Source organism: Pipistrellus hanaki, assembly GCF_964339955.1.
Source record: "Pipistrellus hanaki genome assembly, chromosome: 12".
NCBI classification, from domain to species: domain Eukaryota; kingdom Metazoa; phylum Chordata; class Mammalia; order Chiroptera; family Vespertilionidae; genus Pipistrellus; species Pipistrellus hanaki.
In genome coordinates, this window is record NC_140514.1 from 55927566 (window position 1) to 55947474 (window position 19909).

Genomic DNA, 19909 nt, shown 5'->3' on the forward strand with positions numbered 1-19909 from the left:
GGCAGGGACGGGGGACTGACGCTGGGGAGATGGGACTCTAACGCTAACGCTGTAAGTTCTGTAAAACCCGTGTGTGCTATACATAAACACTTCTCTGCAACGCAGAACAGGGATGACTTTCCACATCTAAGAACTGTACTTTGGAAAAGTAAGTAAAAACTATTCAACAAAAGGAGATAAACACTTATTGATTCGCTTAACACAATGGAATAAGAGTACCTGATTGACACAGAACAGTTTTTGCTGTTCTTCAGAAAGCACATATGTGTACTTCACATGTAAAACAAGTATCCGTGAGCTCATCAACAGGAAGGAAATGTGTTCCCCAGAAGGAGCCCCACAGAAGCCTCTTGGACCCGCATTACATTCTCTCCTGCCAGAACCCTGGGAGCCAGGGATCAATAACTTCCCATCAATCTTTAAAATGCATCACAAAACTCATATTCAATTCTCATTATCCTCACGTTAAGTTAATCTGAACACTAAGCAGTAATGACTGTATCACAATTTAATTACAGCACATCACAGCACTATGTGCCACTAATCCACGTCAGCAAAGGCAGAGGCCACGAAAACCGCGCGGCGAGAAGTGGAGGACTGTCACTAATGCCATCTAACCGAGCCGGCCTCCCCCGCACTACGCAGAGCGAGCTGAACGCGGGAACCACTCACCTTCGAAAGTAGTTTTGGACCAATTTGCTGTCCAAATGCACAATGATCTGGGTGCTCAATGAAGCAGACGTTTACAATTCAAAACCCTGCATTTAAAATGTACAAAACAGAACATCCTATATAATAAAAGGGTAATATGCAAATTGACCCTAACGGCAAAATGACCAGAACTGCTGGACCAGTCACCATGGGGTGCCCTGACCACCTCCTGGTTCCTTCCCCGGCTGGTAGGTTCTGATGGCTACCCGCTGCGAGGGCGAGGCAGGGCAGGGCCGGCATGCGGACGGGAACAACCGATCTCAGTCCCTCACCTACCCCCCCTCGGCCGCCAAGCACTGATCACCAGATGAGGAACAGGGAACCGGGGTGGGTGGCGGGGGCAGGACCACTGTGGCCAGCTGGGGAAGATGGCCCTGATTGCAGACCAGGCCTAGGGACCGTGCCCACGTGCAAATTTCGTACGCTGGGCCTCTAGTTTATAATAAAGTTAAGAAATAGTTTAAGTTCCAATGGAAACTAAAGGAAACACTTCAAACTAGATGATCAGTAGGATAAAAAGTAGAACTGTAAAATGTCTGGACAGGATTAATTTACAATATTTGTTACTAATCCAGGCAAAGTGGTCATTTAACAAAATAAACCATTTTTATATTAAAATGTAAAGGCACAACACATGTATGCCATTATCAATGAAAAAGGGGGAATAAATAAAAATTGGTATCTACTTAAGCCATAGTTCCACTAAGAGCACCAACAAGAAGTATTAGTAATTTTTTTAAGTAAATAAATAACTAGAGTTTGCATTATCTTAAAATTATGGATCAGTTGACTCCAAAGTCAAGTGCTCATCCTAAGCAAACAGACGGCATGGACCCGCCCGGGAAGAGCAGTGACAATCCTGGGAGAGAACAGGGCACGGGTCCAGGTGGGAAAGAGATGGGCAACTGGCAAACGGACCATTTCTGCGGGGCGGGCCCACCACTCTTCCCGGGCTGCCCAGTCACTGAACAGCTGCTAAAGCTCCTAGAGAAAACGGCGCCTTCCTCAGAATTCCCAAAATAAGTTCACCTGTCTCCTCAGCACCCACGCAGAGGGCGGGAAGAGCCGTTTGTGCACTGCTTCGCTGAGATCAGCGCTGACTGTGAGCCTGTAAGTTCTGTCTCCGCCTGGTTCACAAGCTCCGAGCAGGTCTGGGTGGTGTTTCCACAGCACCCGGCCTGGTGGCCCTCAGTGGCTGGCACCCAAAGATAATGGAGGGTGGCACAGCTCAGGTTTAAACACTGGCAGAGCAACCACGGGTCTCTTAAACATTAGAACGACAGCCTTTTTAATGTTCGTGACTGTAATTTTGGATTGTACGTTTTTACTAGGGGCCCGGTGCACAAAATGTGTGGGTCCCTCAGCCCAACCCCGCCCTCTCCCCGTCCGGGAGTCCTCGGGGGATGTCCATCGGAAGCCAGCAGTCAGACATCCTTAGGGCTGCCCCAGAGCGGGGAGAAGCTCCCTGCGGGAGCCCACTGACCACCACGGGGCAGCTGCTGCCTTGAGCGTCTTCCCCCTGGTGGTCAGTGTGCATCATAGCGACCAGTTATTCCGTCATTTGGTCAACTTGTATATTAGCCTTTTATTATATAGTATTTTATTAATAAAAATAATTTTTGCCCCATTAAAAAAAGGCCTTTGTTTCACAGAAAACAAAACGGAAGTCCAGAGCAGAGAAAAATTAGCTGTGCAACTGGAGCCAAGTGAGCAGCAGGTGAAAAGGAAGCCCACCTGTCCACTCTTCACCTCATGGAGATGCTGGAAGCTCAGATTCAGAGCAGCTACTGATGCCATTAGAACGCGCCTGTGTTAACCCAGCTCCTCTTATCAAAAAGAAGCCTCCACAGTCAGGCAAACACTTCCTTTTGAGGAAGGAGATCTGAGTAAGAAATACAGGGTCTGCAGCTCCAGGGCAGGGCACCTCACACACGCGCCAGGCCTGCCAGCGTGGCCTGAGGCCTCTCCCGCCCGCACCTCCCCCCCGCAGCCAGCCCTGTCCTGTCCCGGGGACCCGCACTGTTCTCTGCAGCGGCTGGGACCACACGAGCCTCCGCCATGAGGCCGTGGGGTGCACGCAGGCACAGGTGACAGAAAGACGTACACGCTGCTTCCCAGCCAGCACTTCAGGATGCTAGTCTGTCCAGAGAGGGACTGCTATTTTCAAGGCTTCTCTCAGTCCGCTGGAGACGGCAGGCTTGAGAAAAACAAAAGTGACTATGCTTTTAAAACTATCTCCCCAAGATCAGTTCAAAACTTACGAAGTGTAGATTTGGGTTTGCCCCGGTGGGAGAGATGGAAGCACCCAGTACGCAGGAAGGGCACTGAGAGGAACCGCTGCCACACCCACTGGGGCAGCAGGCACGCTGGGCGGCAGCCCCACGCCCAGGCCGCCGGCCCCACCCTCACGTCCAGGCCGGGGACCCCACCTCACGTGCAGGCCGGGACCTCACGGGTGAGCACCGGCTCAGAGAAGTGCCGCCGCAGCCTCGCGTTCTAAGGAGCCGCCCGCTAACCTAGACGCTGGGAGTGAGACTAGCAGCCAATTACCTTGTTCCTTTCCCTTTTACTGGCAAAGTCTAATTTGTGGTATTTTTGTTCTCTCTCCTCTGAGGAGCTTACTTCTTAGAAATATACCAAGAAGGAAACACATCTGAAAGGTAACATGTGACCAGCTCCAAGATGATCAGCTGACTCGACTCCTGAACCCTAGTCATAACAATAAATGTTTTCTACAATCACCAATTGTAAGGCTTCTAAGCTAAGTAAACAGATGCCTTTGATTGGACAAAACTCTCAAAATCAATTACTGATTAAAAGCAATTGATAAAGGTCCCCATTACTTCTTTGTAAACCAGGGGCGGGAACCCTTTCCTGCCAAGGGCCGTTTGGGTATGTACATGTCACTGGTGGGCCAGGGAACACCGTCAGCGGAAAAAGCAGCCTGCTGTGTCCGGGCAAACACTTCATTAGCACGATGTGGCAGGCCCTCCCCGCCCTGGACCAGCCGCCCCGCCCGTGCTGTAAGTGAACGTTCAGAGGGACACGGGCTCTCACAATGGTTCTGCCAGATATCAAAAAGTACCCTACAAATCAGCGTCTATATTCGTATGTCATCCCAATAGGAAGGAGAGGATAAAGTTGCATGGCACGCCTTATTCCAGATCAACCACCGTTATGTTAGTCTAGCAAATAGAGTCTAGCTCTCTCAGTGGATTTTAATTTCCATGTTCATAAAAACGGGAACAAAAACCCTCTCCAAAAGGGCCATGTGTGGGAGAACACAAGCACCACTACAAACGCTGGCTCGGAGCAGAGCAGCATCCAGTGCACCGGCGGCCAAGGCGGTGCCTCCTGGCCAGGGAGAGCTCTGTTGTGGGCAGTGAGGCCTGTGCCCTGCGGGGCGGGCGCCTGCCCGGCCAGAGCACCCCAGCCACAGCATCAGAAACGGCGCCAGGCGCTGCCCAGTGTCCGTAAGGGCAAACTGCCCCAGGTGAGACCCACTAATCTATAAACAGGGTGAAGGTTCAAGTCCCAATGAAGGTTTTAAAAATGATAACATTTAAAAAGGTATTCTCGTATTCATAAGAGAACTAATTTTACTCCTTAATCCAAGCCTCACAGCTAGTAAGATCCAAAAATAGATGGGAATGTGCATGTCCCAGTGAGCAGCATGCTGAAAACATCTTTTCCCGGACGTCACCCTCCCTGCCACCATCGCCCTCCCCACCAATGTCACCCTCCCCGCCAACACCGCCCTCCCCGCCAACACCACCCTCCCCACCAATGTCACCCTCCCCGCCAACACCGCCCTCCCCGCCACCATCGCCCTCCCCGCCGCCACCGCCCTCCCCACCAATGTCACCCTCCCCGCCAACACCGCCCTCCCCGCCACCATCGCCCTCCCCGCCAATGTCACCCTCCCCGCCGCCATCGCCCTCCCCACCACCATCGCCCTCCCCGCCAATGTCACCCTCCCCGCCGCCATCGCCCTCCCCGCCACCATCGCCCTCCCCGCCGACACCGCCCTCCCCGCCAATGTCACCCTCCCCGCCGCCATCGCCCTCCCCGCCAATGTCACCCTCCCCGCCGCCATCGCCCTCCCCGCCGCCATCGCCCTCCCCGCCACCATCGCCCTCCCCGCCAATGTCACCCTCCCCGCCGCCATCGCCCTCCCCACCACCATCGCCCTCCCCGCCAATGTCACCCTCCCCGCCGCCATCGCCCTCCCCGCCACCATCGCCCTCCCCGCCGACACCGCCCTCCCCACCAATGTCACCCTCCCCGCCGCCATCGCCCTCCCCGCCAATGTCACCCTCCCCGCCGCCATCGCCCTCCCCGCCGCCATCGCCCTCCCCGCCACCATCGCCCTCCCCGCCAATGTCACCCTCCCCGCCGCCATCGCCCTCCCCGCCAATGTCACCCTCCCCGCCGCCATCGCCCTCCCCGCCACCATCGCCCTCCCCGCCACCATCGCCCTCCCCGCCAATGTCACCCTCCCCGCCGCCATCGCCCTCCCCGCCAATGTCACCCTCCCCGCCGCCATCGCCCTCCCCGCCACCATCGCCCTCCCCGCCACCATCGCCCTCCCCGCCAATGTCACCCTCCCCGCCGCCATCGCCCTCCCCGCCAACACCACCCTCCCCGCCACCGTCGCCCTCCCCGCCAATGTCACCCTCCCCGCCGCCATCGCCCTCCCCGCCAACACCACCCTCCCCGCCACCGTCGCCCTCCCCGCCAATGTCACCCTCCCCGCCGCCATCGCCCTCCCCGCCAATGTCACCCTCCCCGCCGCCATCGCCCTCCCCGCCAACACCACCCTCCCCGCCACCGTCGCCCTCCCCGCCAATGTCACCCTCCCCGCCGCCATCGCCCTCCCCGCCACCATCGCCCTCCCCGCCACCACCGCCCTCCCCGCCAATGTCACCCTCCCCGCCGCCATCGCCCTCCCCGCCACCATCGCCCTCCCCGCCGACACCGCCCTCCCCGCCAATGTCACCCTCCCCGCCAACACCACCCTCCCCGCCACCGTCGCCCTCCCCGCCAATGTCACCCTCCCTGCCACCATCGCCCTCCCCGCCACCATCGCCCTCCCCGCCACCACCGCCCTCCCCGCCAATGTCACCCTCCCCGCCACCATCGCCCTCCCCGCCACCATCGCCCTCCCCGCCACCACCGCCCTCCCTGCCTACACCGCCCTCCCCGCCACCATCGCCCTCCCCGCCGCCACCGCCCTCCCCGCCAATGTCACCCTCCCCGCCGACACCGCCCTCCCCGCCACCACCGCCCTCCCCACCAATGTCACCCTCCCTGCCACCATCGCCCTCCCCGCCACCATCGCCCTCCCCGCCTACACCGCCCTCCCGCAGGGACACTGAGGAAGAGAAGCTGCTTCTCCCTGCGGAAGGGGGACCCAGCTTTCCGGACGGCGGCTCGCCGCATGCACAGAGCACGGCCAAGCTTAAGCAGCAACGTGTTCCACACGCGGCAGCGTCTGCTGTGCCGACCCAGCCAGGCACCCGGCCAGAGGACAGCTCCCACACACGGCACCATTCTCCCGCCGAGGACAACGGCAGCTTCTTTACAGTCGCCGCGGGGTCAGACCTGAGCCTGTAAACAGACCTGCAAAGGAAGCTGCGAGAGGGAGTGAAGTAAGACAGGGCTCCATCAGGAAAGGAGAACCAAATGCAAGCGGGAGGCCCAGAGAAGGCAGGACCAAGTGTATGAGGGAAGACATGTGCGGGCAGGTGAGGAGGCAGAGGGAGGACAGAGGACTGCGATGATGGTGGGGGCGGGGAGCACATTAAGTGAACCACATACAATGTGAACCCCAGAGGGGAGACCCCAAAAGACATCGGCGGCTTTTACATCCACCTTGCCAGATTCTGCTCCTAGATACGCTCCTTAAAGACGGTTTGGTGAAAATTCACTGTTGACCTGCATCACATTTCCTGAAGCTGTCTGCGATAACCGCCCGAGCCAGGACTTCCTGCTCCACACACACCCAGCAGCTCAGGCCTCCGGCTGCCCCCCCCCCCCACCCTCCCCCCACACACACACAGAGCAGTGAGCGCCGTTTGTCTCAGCAACGCCCGGGCTCCATGGACCCTCCCAGCAGAGGCCCCGGCTCTCACCGTGTCCGGCCCTTCTCTCTGGGGAAGGTGCCTGATGCTGCCATGGCCATAGGGATCTCCAGCTCAGAGAGGATGGGCCGGGACAGTCTGGCCCTACAACCCTCCCCTGGAAAGGCAGCCCTGTCGCCGGGCCCTTGCCACCAGGTAAAGCAGCCTCCCAGGTCCAGGTGAGCCCGCCTGCCTCTCCCGTGACCTGAGAACCACGTTTTCCAGGCCATTCCAGGCCGTCGGAGCAGAGGAAAGAGCCAGTGTGCTGGCCCAGGTTTTGCACAGGCGCCACCTCCTCTCACTAGCAGTTCACCATAAAGAACCAAACAGCTGCAGCCACAAAGGCCTCCCCGAGGGTCTCCCACACTCTGCGCCCTCGGCCTGGAGGGTCTCCCACGCTGCTGCGCCCTCGGCCGGAGGTGGGAGCACCACAGGGCTCTTCACGAGGGGCAGTCACACAGGTCACGTGGCCGCACCTGCACAGCCACTGGCAGCCCTCTCCCATGAAATGCTGTTACTACAGATCAGAAAGCCTCTCACCACCCCCCTCTCCCCCTGCCCCGTCATCAGGCAACTGGCTCAGCAGCAGCTGTCAATGGGCGGTGCCCACGCCCCACAGATCACCTGACAACTGTCACAGAAACAAAAGCCCAGGCCCGCTCTGGACTCGGCATCACCCCCTGGGGGGCAAAGCGGCCCGGGGGTGCCAATACCCATGGCAGAGCTGGCAACTCGCCCCTGTGAGGCCACTGCGAGGGCAGACAGGAAGGCGGGGCTGGGAGAGCAGCTTCTGTGCCCATGCCGCTCCTGTGACCTCCAGGCAGCGCCAGGCCGGCAGCTCCACATTCCTCCGTCCTCCGGAGGTCAGGCTTCCTGCACCCCGATCCCCATTCCCCTCCACACCCCTCAAGTCCTGTGCGCAATAAGAGGCTATGGCTCTGGTCACGTGTTCTAAGCCCAATGAGGAGACGGGGTAGCTCAGTGGTAAGAGGGGATGCAGAGTCAGATGGTCTGACTTACAGCACAGCTACGTCACCTTCTGGCTATGAGATCAGGCCAGGTAACCTGCTGTGTCTCTTCCAGATGCTAATCTGTAAAGATAAGCTCAGAAAGCAGCCACACCAAATATTTGAGAGGGTTCAATGAGTTACTACTCTGTGTACAATGCTTGGAGCAGTATTGACAATGGGTGATATGAGTGTGTGATAGGGGAAAAGTTAACGATCACTAAAGCGGTGTTTTTCAACCTTTTTTGGGCAAAGGCACACTTGTTTCATGAAAAAAATCACGAGGCACACCACCATTAGAAAATGTTAAAAAATTTAACTCTGTGCCTATATTAACTATATATAAAGTAATTCTCTTGAATAGGAATCAAATAAACACAAAGAAAGTATTTTATAATTACTTTATTATGAAATATTAAGTAAACAAAATAGTGAAAAATTATAAAATTCTTGTCTTGTCTGCACCTACGGCACACCAGGCAACATCTCGCGGCACACTAGTGTGCCGCGGAACAGCGGTTGAAAAACGCTGCACTAAAGAAAATATGATTGTAGCTTCTGTACTTATAAATTAAGTACTTAACGTATTTCAGAAATATACTCAATACCAACACCCAAAAGAGTTACTTTACATTGGTATTTTGACCTCTAGAATTCAAAACACATTTTAAAATCTTTCTAAAATGTACAAAGTATTTTCATTACATATAACCACGTCTGGTTTTAGTTCTCTAAAATTGTTGAGAGCATGAAATATTACATCCTTCTTCACAACTACATAACTACACCTTTCCCACTAGGCTGTCTCACTGTATCTTTTGAGCGATCTCAACTTTGGAGTAAAGGAAGCTTAAACCACGTACAATGCACAGACCTGCCGTCGCCAGGGTAGCGGCACAGCTCGCCGGGCTCCTCCCGCTGGAGCGGGAGCAGAGGGAAGGTGGGGTGCTGCACACGCGGAGCACACGCCGCTTCAACACCCCACACACCTAAACATCGTGACCATCCCACTAATAATATCCTGCATGGTCACATGTAGAAAAAATGTTCTGGAGCCCCTGGGTAAAATAAGATGGATTGTCAAGATGGATTTTGCTTGTTTCTTTTCACATTTTTAATGTGGGTCCCAGAATTGGATCTGAGTCACCTGTGGCTCACAGTCTCGTGAAGACAAGCAGTGCAAAGGCACCAGCCGGACCCTCCGCTGAACCAGCGCCTGCGCCCCTCCCGGGAGAGGGGGCAGAGGTCAGAGCGCAGGGAGAGGGGGCAGAGGTCACAGCCAGTGTCAGGCACACTGAGTCAGCCCCAATGTACAGATCTCCCAAAGCAAACTGCCTATACACTTTGGCATTTCGTTATCAGTTAGCAAACTGCCGCTGGGTGTGTGGCGGAGGCTCAGTGCAGGTGCAGAGGCTGAGGCTTGGGGCACTGACCTACGAGCTCGGAGAGCCACCGGTGCGGACGCCGGCCAGCCTGGAGGACTGGGGTCGGCAAGCAGAATGGATCCGCAAGGGCGGTGGGTGAGGAAGGTAGTCAGAGTGAGAGAGGAAGTCCATGGACAGCGGGATGGCACATAAGAGGCCTCTCAGAGGTAAACTCGGGCCATGTATTATAGCTGCGGGAGGCGGGGAGAATTCAAGGACGACTGAGTTGAGTGGATGATGGGACATGAACTGAGAAGACAGGCAAGTCAGAAGATGTGACATCAGACTTCCAGGCGGACATAATCAGAAACAAGCTGGATAACCCGTGTGACTGACGACCGAGTCATGGTGAGCACGCAGAGTGGGGCCGGAGCGGCTGTCACACCGCATTCCAGGCCTTGGCCACCCTCTGACAGTCTAGCCCTCCTCAGGGCGCCCCTTCCTGGCACGTCCCGCACGCCACCACAGAGCCAGAGCGGCACTCTGCTCTCCTCAGTCAGGACCAGGTCACACTTTCACTCCCATACAAAGGCCAACACTTCCTATAGATCTGATGTCTTATCATGACCCCAATCCAAAAGAAGTGCCTGTGATGAACCCACACTCGGAGGATAACATCCACAAATGGAACGAAGGCACCGCTGTTCTCTCTCCATCGTCCCACCTGAAGCCTGACCGGCTGTGGAAGCCAGTGCCAGCCACCCTCCCTGACCAGCAGGGAGCTGCCATCACCCTCACCCCCCCGCTCCGCCTCCTTCCCTAGAGGCGCCCTGGAATAAATGCGCAGGCAGACATGGGTAAAGGAAGCAATAGGACTTCCCAAAATACGCAGGAGTGTCCCGGGACAGCCTCCCTCGCTAGGGCAAGTGGGCAGGTCACACACTGTTATAAACCAATTGTCCCCCATTATTTGCATGTTGAGGCCCTAGCCCCAATGTAACTATTTGGAGACAGGCCTTCAAAGGAGTAATTCCGGAGAAAGGAGGTCATCAGGCCGGGGCCTAACCCTATAGGACTGCGTCCCTATAAGAGGAAGAGGCACTCACTGCGGAAGAAGGTGCCTGTGAGGACACAGCAAGGTGTCGTGCACAAGCCAGGAACAGACTCACGGGGAACCGAACCCGCCAGCACTCTGACCTTGGACTCTGCAGCCTCCAGAGCTGTGTCCGTTTCCTCCCATCTGTGGGGTTCCGTGAGGGCGCCCAGCCCGCCAGCATGCACACTGACAGCAAGAAGCAGAGACAAAGTTCTGACACTGCTCCCGCCGGCTCCCCTGAAACAGCCCATCTTCACATCAGCTCACGTGCAGACTCCACTGCCAGCAGCTTCTGCCTCCCCTCCGATCCCCCCAGGCACAGGCTCTGCACGAGGCCCGGGCGCTAGGTGCCAGCAGTGCCCACCAGCAGGTCAGCAGCCTCAGAACCACTCTGTGGAGCGCCGCGTCTGCTGCCTGCTCCGCCGGGCGCAAAGGACTGGCACCCGGGTTCAAGACACGCAGTCCTTGGCCCTGCCCCTGAGATCGTGTTCCTATAGAACCAGCTGGCGGCTTTGAGCTGGAGCCCACGTCACCACGTCATTTCAAATATTAAATATGATGGCGCAGTGTGAAAAAAGCAACTTGCAAACTACAAATCAGCATACAAGCATTAGCACCTCTAATCTTGGTCTATGGCATTTTAGATCTTCACTAACCACTGACCAACAAACCATCCCATTTTTCAAAACAATCTCAAAAGAGTAAATTGCAATACTTAAACTCTGAGTGCACTTGAAGCTTCTTAAAAGCATTCACAATACAGATGGCAGAAGGAAGGAAGGTGGCACCAAAAACTAACTTGCCGGGCCAGGGTGGCAACACTCCCCCAGGCTCAGTCCAGGCTGGCACGGACAGACAGACCACCTACTGGAAAAGTATTTGGCAACCCCGCCAGCTGCTTATTCAGATGGGTTTGCTTTCCGTTTTCCTTTTTGCTCATTCGCCTGTTGGTGTGTTTTTAAGTTTAGCTTCAGGACTGCAAGTGACTCATTGGACAGAGGCTTTACCAGAGAGGCCACCAGACCCAATCCTCCACCGTCTGCATGTCCTGGGGACAAAGACCTCCACCCGTCAAAGAGGTGCTGAGCAGAGACCAGGGCTTTGGAAATCACGTGTCACTCCTTCTCGGTGGGCACCAAAGCCCTAGGAACTCAGCAGGCTCAGAATTCACTCTTCATCCGTTCAATCAGCGTTTGGTGGAAATCCGTGTATATGAGGCTCAACCCCAAAGAAACCTGAGGGCAGACTGCGCCAGAGGAGTGTTTGTGTGTGGGGGGAGGGTATAAGTTGCAAATGTTGATTATACTTTCTATATAAATATATATACTTCAGGATCTGTTCAAAGTGAAATCCAGGAAAAGAAAAAAGTCTATTTTTAAAAATATATATTTTATTGATTTTTTACAGAGAGGAAGAGAGAGGGATAGAGTTAGAAACATCGATCAGCTGCCTCCTGCACACCCTCCACTGGGGATGTGCCCGCAACCAAGGTACATGCCCTTGACCGGAATCGGACCTGGGTCCTTTCATTCCGCAGGCTGACACTCTATCCACTGAGCCAAACCGGTTTCGGCAAAAAGTCTATTTTTAAAAATATATTTTTATTGATTTTTAGAAAGAGAGGAAGGGAGAGACAGAAACATCAATGAGAAACAACTGATGAGCTGCCTCCTGCACACCCCCTCTGGGGGTTAAGCCCACAACCAGGGCATGTGCCCTGCCTGGAAATCGAACCCGGGACCTCTTCGCACATGGGTCAATGATCAACCATTGAGCCACAAGGGCCCAGCCAATCCAATTTTTTAAACTGTTACTAAAGTGCCTAAGGAAATAAACTATTTTTACTTCAGCTGCATACTTCCGATAACCCGCTCAAAGCCTGTCTTGGCCTCCTTTTAAGCTGCCTGAACTTGAGCACTCAGCGACATGCCGCATGACGTCATTTTAGCTTCGGCCCTTTGAAAGCCCCTTGAAGGGTTTCCATCCCTCATGTAAGGAAAGAGAAACAATCTGGAAGCCCCATTTGCAATCCCTCCCGATGGGAAAACTAATTTCCTAAGCCTCTCGGGTAAGTTCCGGGGGTTTCCAGCTCATTGTAAAAAAAAAAAAAAAAAAAGTTAGCTTATTTTTCCCCAAACATTATCCACTGCCCTCCCAGCCCCAGCAGGCAGTCTTCCACTTTTTAACCAGTCACCCCCTTTCTTAAGGCAGAGATGGTGCCCACAGCCCTGCCTCCAGAGCACACTGCAGGTTAGTCTGGGCGGCTCAGAGCAGGTGTGTCCCAGGCAGCCTCACCTCGCCAGGGCAAGTGGGCAAGGAGAGGGTGCAGGCCATTCCGGCGTCAGGGAGTCTTCAGGCTGCTTTAAAAGGTTATCCAGTCGGTGCACATGCAAGGTTTCTGGTGTATTTAATGTGGATGTTCGCACATTTCTCAAATACGGTGTACGTAAGAGGTGTTTGTTGGAAAACCTTGGTAATCCCCCAATGCACATGACAGAGGTCGGGAATGTGGTGGGGGCCAAGGAAGCAAGACGAAGAGAACTTAAGTATGTAGCATGCAATATAGCAGGACTCAAAGCCCGAAAACTGAGCACAGCGGCCGGAGCGCGCCTGGAGCCACCCGCCAGCTCCTGCGCCGGGAGAGGCAGGTGTGCTCGCAGTCAGCTCTGGGCGGGACTGGCCACCCGTTCCTCCTCCGCTCCATGGCCAGTCCGGAGAGCGGGACGTGGCAGCTGGGAGCTGGGGCCAGGGGCGCCTCCAGAAACTCACCACTGCTTAACCTCTCCATTCCCGGCCTCAAGCTGCAGCCAGACCACTCTCATCTCACCACTTCCTCCATCGAAACTACACCTACGCCACCTCAAGGAGAGAAACTGAGGCAGGATTCCCCCTGCAGTCGCTGCTTCACTGGCACCTGTTCCTGGGAAATCCGTTCCGAAAACCTAAACCCTGCCTCTCGGGCCGGTCTCCGCAGTGGGCCCCTCTCCCCCATGCCCGCTGACCCCATCCTCCCTCCTCACAGCCACAGGTGCTCGAAGCGGTTATAATTCACCACTTCACCGGGAACACGGCGTGCGTTAAGGGGGTGCTCGGAGTGAAGTTTAGGTCTGGTGTGATAAGTTACAGCACCGGGTTAATTTCATTTTCGGTCATTTTAAGGTTTGAAAGGCAGTTTCGAACAAAGCCGTGCTAGGAAAGACACCCCGAGTTCCTCTGCTTTGTACCAAATCCCTGAGCGGCGGGGAGCCGGCGGGAGGCCGCCTGCCTGGCGCCCCAACCAGCGCCGCCCGGGCCCCGCTGCTTCCTTTGGGGTCTCTCCTTTGGGGTCTTTCCTTTGGGGTCAGGAAGGAGGGGGCCCCGGGGTGAGCTCCCGGCCGGGCACCGGCTCTCACCCCACCTGTGAGCCGAACAAACAGGCGGATGGAGGGCGCTGCCACCTAGAGTGTCCTGAAGAGACCGGCCCGCCCCGGCCCGCTGGCCTGGGCCTCACAGGGAAGCCGACCCGGAGGGGCCCGGCCGGGGACCCGCGTCCCTCTGACTTCCCAACGCGACCGCTCTTCGTGCACAAAGTCAGCGTTTTGCATGAAGCCCCTCACAGGGCCCGCGGGCTCTCCCCGGGCTCCGGTAAACGCCCGAAAGCCGCACCGCTCTCCCGGGGCCGCTCGGAGGCCCGTCGCCCGGACCGGCGGGGGCGGCTCAGGAGAAACTTTGTGTTCGGCGGCGCCCAGCCGGGCCGGCGCGGAGCCGGAGCCGGAGCCGGAGCCGCCGGCGCCCCCGCCCGGCGAGCCCCCGCCCGGCGGCAGCTCTGGGAGGGCCGCCCGGTCCCGGGCAGCCCCGCTCCCCGGCCCCGCGGACCCCCGCCCCGCGCCCCCGGCCCCGGCCCCGCACGGTCCCGGGCAGCCCGCCCCCCCCCCCCCCGGGCCGCCGCCGCCCGCAGGCCCGCGCTGCCCGCGCCCGGGGTCTCCGTCCCGGGAGCCGCCGGCCCTGCCCCCATCCTCCCCGCCCCGGAGGGTGGCCGCGGCCGCGGGGGAAGGCGGGAGCCGGGAGGTGCCCGGGCCCGCGCCCGGGGCCAGGCCGCGGCGGGGCGGGGGGCGGGGGAGCGGGGGGGGCGATCGGTCCCCAGGCCTCCCCGCCCGCCCGCCCCGCGGCCGCTCCAACTCCGCCGCGGCCCAAGTTTGCGCGCCGCCCGCCCCGCCGCCCGCCCCGCCGCCCGCCGCGCTTACCTCGCGCTCGCCGCCGGAGGCCGGAGGGCAGCGGCGGGGCCGGGGTGGCGGCCGCGCCCGCCAGACGCCGCTCTTTGTCTGCGCCGCTCCCGCTTCCCGCCGCTGCGGCCGCTGCCGGCCCGGCCGGACCCCGCCGGCCCGGGCGCCGCGAGCCTCCGCGCCGAGCCCCCGCCGCCCGCTCGGCCCGGGCTCCGGCCTGACGATCCCGGCGGCGGCAGCGGCGGCGGCGGCGGCGGCGGCGACCCTCCCCCGCGCGGCGCCCGCCCCTCCGCGCTCCTCCTCCTCCTCCTCCTCCCCCAGCCGCCGCTCCGCCCGCCCGAGACCCCGCCCCCGGCGGCCGCGCGCCGGGCGCCCAGACCCACCTGGGGGCGCGCGGGGCTCCGGCCGGGACGGGCCTGCGCTCCGGGCGCACGGCCTCCGGTCCCCCCCCCCCCCCCCCCGCGGTCAGCGCGGGGCGGAGCCGGGAGGGAAGGGTCCCCGTTCCTAGAGCGACTTGCGCGGGGAGTGGGGGCAGGGCTGGGGGTGAGGGGCTGGAGAGCAGAGAAAGGCCACAGCCTCCAGCTGCCGGCGGCCGGTGGGTGGTCTTCCCACCCCTCTGTCCGTCCGTCCGTCCGCCTGTCTGTCTCTCTGACTGTCTGTCTGTCTGTCGGATTCTCTTCCTCCCCAGCTCTAAGTTGTTTGGCGACCGCCCCCCTCCCGGAAGCATTCCCAGGGCCCGCTGAGCAGAGCAGGCCTGCTGTCCATCAGAAGAGGGACTTCACCAGGAGATGACTTCCTCTCTGTAATTGCCTGTGGCATTTTTATTTATTTGTCTTGTATCTGTTTACTTTCCCAACCAGACACTTCTTTACTCCGTCTTCCTCATCGGAAGCACTTCTGAAGAGGGGGCGAGGAGCCCGCCTCCGAGGCCTCCTAGGTCGAGTGGCCCCAGCACAGCCAGGGTCAGAGCCCTGGGAGGAGCTGTCACAGCCGCTGCCTCTCGCAGTGGCCGCAGGTAGTGGCTTCCCTACAAACAAACTTGGAACAGTCCCCCCCCCCCCCCAGAGGAAGGGGAAAGGCGCCCGCCCCTCGCACAGGCACAGCATCCAGAAGTCCGCTCCCCAGGCTCCTTCCATATGACTTCCCAGAAGCACATCCTGCTATTGAAACGGCTCTGGTTTCCTGGAGGAGTCGCCTGGATGCATGTTAATGAGATTCTTTCTTAGGTTCCTGGCTTCTCCTTATTATTAAGGCGATAATAACCTCCCAGGATGACATCACAGGATCACTGGAATCACTGCCTGCTTCCTACAAGGAAGCACCATAGGAGGGTAGCCGGAGCCAGTAGAACCGGAAAGTCACAGCCGAGAGCTTGACCATCTGCTTCTTCAATGATGGAGCCTGCACAGGTGCTTCTTACGCTCCCTAACACCCTTCCGAGGGAGGCAGTGCTGACTGGCTCCTAGGTAAGTCCCTGGCGCCTCCCTGGCAGGAGGGAGCACTCACGTCCCTCGCTGGAAGGAGGCGGCGCTCTGTTCTGAGCAGGGCTGGGTCTAAGGTCAGGGAGTGGGGCCACCGCCTTCTCCTTCTGACCTCAGAGAGAAGCTACCTCAGCCCATCCTTTTGTGAAACCTTCCCTACTGATAAGGAAAGCGGAAGTAGAGTCCTTGATTTGGCCCAAATTTTAAATTAGTTCATTCAAAATAGGTGTGACGACGTGGCCCCAGCTTTTAACTTGTCTGCTTTGTAAACTTTCATGGACGCACTGTTCTTGAACTCCGTTTCCTTCTCTGATTCTTTGTAAAGTCACCAAAGACATTTTCTATCCAAAACCCAATGTCTCTTTCTCAATCTTTGTCCTAGGAAGCTATTGGAAGCACACAGCATTTCTGCTTTCCTGAAGCCCGGTCATTCTCCCACGTATTGCCCTTTCTGTCTTTTGTGAGGCCTGCTGTCCTCCCAACCTCTCGCAGTAATATCCCAAAGCAGACTGCCCTTTTTCTCATTCTGATCTTTTTTTTAAAGAGAGTTCATCATATTCTGTGTTCTTCTAGTCTACGTGTTCAGTGATCACTTCCCGGTCAGCAGCCTTGGAGAGCTCCCAGCTCACCTGCTGTCCCCTGCCTTGCTCTTCTCTCAAACTCACCACATTGCGAATGCAACTTAATCTCCTTCCCAGACCAGTTCCTCCTCCCAGAGTCTCAGGCTTGAGCAAGAGTCCACCAGGCACCTCGGCTCCCCACCTCCCCCCCAGTGCAGTGAGCAGAGGGCTCTGGATGACCTGGGTCCCTCCCAACCTAAATCTCTATGATTCTGACCCGGAGCCATTTGCACCTTCTCTTCCATCGCCAATGCCATGTCCTAATTTTTACATAATTACGTATAAGGTATCTCTTGTGGATTTTTTACATATGCCATCTTAACTCATACACCATATTACTGCCTTCATTTTACACGTGGAAAAAAAAAACAAAACTGAAACAGTAAGTGAAGGTACTGGATTCAGAACCTCACATACTTTGACTCCAACCTCTGGTACCCAATGCCTTCCACCTGGTCAGCTTACTCCCTTCCTTCCATCCCTCAGATTTATACTGGATATCAGCATTATTCCGAGCTTTCTAAAAGTTGCTTCTGTCTTGTACTTCCCGTTTTAGAACTTCTGTGCCTCCCCATCGCCCACACAGTTCCTTCAAAGGGTCTGACAGCAGAAGGCTTGGGCAGCACTTCCAGGAAGGTGAGGAACTGAGCCCTGAGAGGCCTACATCCATTTCCTAGGGCGACCTTCACAAGTTACCTCCACCCGCGTGGCTTAAAGCAGATTGAGTCCTGGAGGCTGGTGCTGCAAGGTCTGAAGTCAGTGCCAGCAGCATCGCGCTCTCCGAAGGCTCTGGGGGGCCATCTCTCCTGCTCCAGCTCCAGGTGGCTCCAGGGGCTCCTTGGCGTGTACCAGCATCACTCCCATCTCTGCCTCTGTCCCTGTGTGTGCTCTCCCTTTCTCTCTTCTTATAATGACGCGATGCATTTAGGGCGCCCCAAACCCAGAACTATCTCATCCCCAGGGGTCCTTGTAACATCCACAAAGACTCCTTTTCCAAATAAGGTCCCGTTCACAGGGTCCAGGTGAAGATGATGTTTGATCTAAAGATGTGTGTTTCTTGCCCTAGCCGGTTTGGCTTAGTGGATACAGCATCAGCCTGCAAACTGAAGAGTCCCAGGTTTGATTCCAGACAAGGGCACATACCCAGGTGGTGAGCTGGATCCCCAATAGGGGGCGTGCAGGAGGCAGCTCATCAATGATTCTCTCTCATCATTGATGTTTCTATCTCTCTCTACCTCTCTGAAATCAATAAAAGTATTTAAAAAAATAAAAATGTATGTTCCTTCATTCTATTCCATTAGTATGTCCATGTTTGTTTTACCATCAAAATCTCTTCAATAATAAAGCCTTGAAAGAACCAAAAGCATAAACCATTCCCCCAAAATCACATAGCATTAAATCCTATGATTATCTTCCAAAGGCCTCCGGAACTCAGCCCTGCACCCTGGGCTGTCCCTTTGTCTCCCCTGCCCCCACGTAAGCTCCAAGCTCAGTCACTCTGCTCTCCCCCTGTGCCCCTCTCAGTCACACTCCTTTCTGCCTCCTGTCCCCTCCTCTTCCTTCAGTTCCATTCAAGCCCCCCTCTCTCCTCTCCTTGGCCTCATGGGAAACACAGGTGGGCGGCACTGTGAGTCCCACTGAGGAGGCCCACAGCTGCCCACAAGCCTGAGGCTGCAGGCACACCACCTCCTGGGCCTTGGACAGCAAAGTGCAGAGCTGTGAAGACTAAATGGGAGAATGTGTGTGGCACGTGGTAAACACATCAGCTGTTCCATGACCTCCCACCTTAGCTCTCCATTCAATTAAACCTATTAAGTGTATTTTTATTTGTGAGGCTTAAGAATCAATTCCGGAGAAATAAAGATAAATTATTTTTAATCTCGGAGGAAGGGACAGAGCTGTACACAGATAACTATAACGTAAAGCTGACTATGAAAGGTGCCAAGCAAAACATGTTCTGAGAACAGAAGTGGCTTGGGTTTAGGTGGTGGCATGAGAGACAGGCCCTGAGGGACGACAGTGGAAGTTACCATAATGTGGCCGCCCGGCCTCAGACCCTCCCGGTTTGGGGATCCCTGCCTGAGCTTGGCAGGAGGCAGAGGCCCCCCATCTCTCCTTTCTCAGAAGCCCTTTGAGAGGGAACGGCCTGGGATTGGCCAATGGGACCTTCCCGCTCAGGACCTGGAAACTGGAGAGTGTGGAGAAGAGGAGGGAGGGTGAGACTCTGTTTGCTCCTGCTGGTAGGGTCCAGAACTTTCCTTCGGAGGCCCTTAACAGGCTCGGTTCCCCCTCCCCTTCCCAGCTTTTCCAGATCCCAGCAGGCTGTTTGATATCCTGCCAGTAAATTTCTGTTCTTTCTGCTACAAGGCAGCCAGACACACTTTTCTCTTCTTGCAACCCAAACCCCTAATACTACAGGCTTCAAGGTTTTAAAATGTGGAGACAGACAGGAGGAAATTCCCAGAGGAGAGATCTTAGAACCCTGAGGATGGGGAGGGGTGTGTGTGAGAGGACTTGCCTAAATGGAGCAGAGGATGCCGGGAGAGGAGCCTGAGGAGATACTTTCGGGCGTGGCAGCAGAACTCACTGGTGCACGCTCCAAAGAATGCCGGGAGGGAGAAAGAGCCGTTGGAAGCTTGCATTACTTAGGTAGTAACCCAAACCAGAGTGGAAATGGTTTATAGTGGTCTGTGAACTGCAGCTCTGTTGAATAATGAGTTTGCCGACCACTGAGACACAAGGTTCAGAAGAATTGACAGCTGATTGGATATATAAGGCAAAGGAGAATGGGCATCACATGTAACCTCATGGTTGGGATGTGGGTAGCTGCAAAGACAATGCTGCCTATGTCAGAAATACAGAAGAGGGGTTAACGGGCCTGGAATTGCCTGGTTTTGTGCATGCAGTTAAATTTAAGGAATATTTATTGCCAACTTATACAGGGAGCGTGCTCTCCAGGGGGCACAGAACCGAGCAAGCACAGCTCCTGCCTCGGATGACTGCACACAGGCAGCTATCGGTGCTCTTCAGCAGAGTAAGGAGCCATTGCTCCTTAACGGAGCCGTCCACTGCGCATGACAGACGCGAGGGCAGGGTCCAAGCCTGACTTTCTCTGCAGCTCCAGCTCCTTCGCCTGCAGACCCAGCCCGGAGCAGGCACTTTTTTTTTTTTTTTTTAAAGGTAAGATTTCCTTCTTTATATATATAACTTTTTTATTGATTTTTTAAAGAGAGGAGGAGAGAGGGATAGAGAGCTAGAAACATCGATTAGAGAGAAACATCAATCAGCTGCCTCTTGCACACTCCC

At 56.4% G+C, this 19909-nt stretch overlaps 1 protein-coding gene across 3 annotated transcripts in view; it reads right to left on the minus strand.

Moving 5' to 3' along the window:
- Positions 1-14974, minus strand: part of NCK2 (NCK adaptor protein 2) — a 115763-nt gene extending 100789 nt beyond the window's left edge. For 2 of the 3 annotated variants that reach the window (XM_084900912.1, XM_084900913.1), the window contains exon 1: positions 14524-14774. The gene's annotated coding sequence lies outside the window, so the exon portion shown is untranslated. Of the gene's footprint in view, positions 1-14523; positions 14775-14885 lie in introns of those variants that run through there. The other variant, XM_084900914.1, reaches the window with a different exon arrangement.
- Between the last annotated feature and the right edge of the window lie 4935 nt (positions 14975-19909).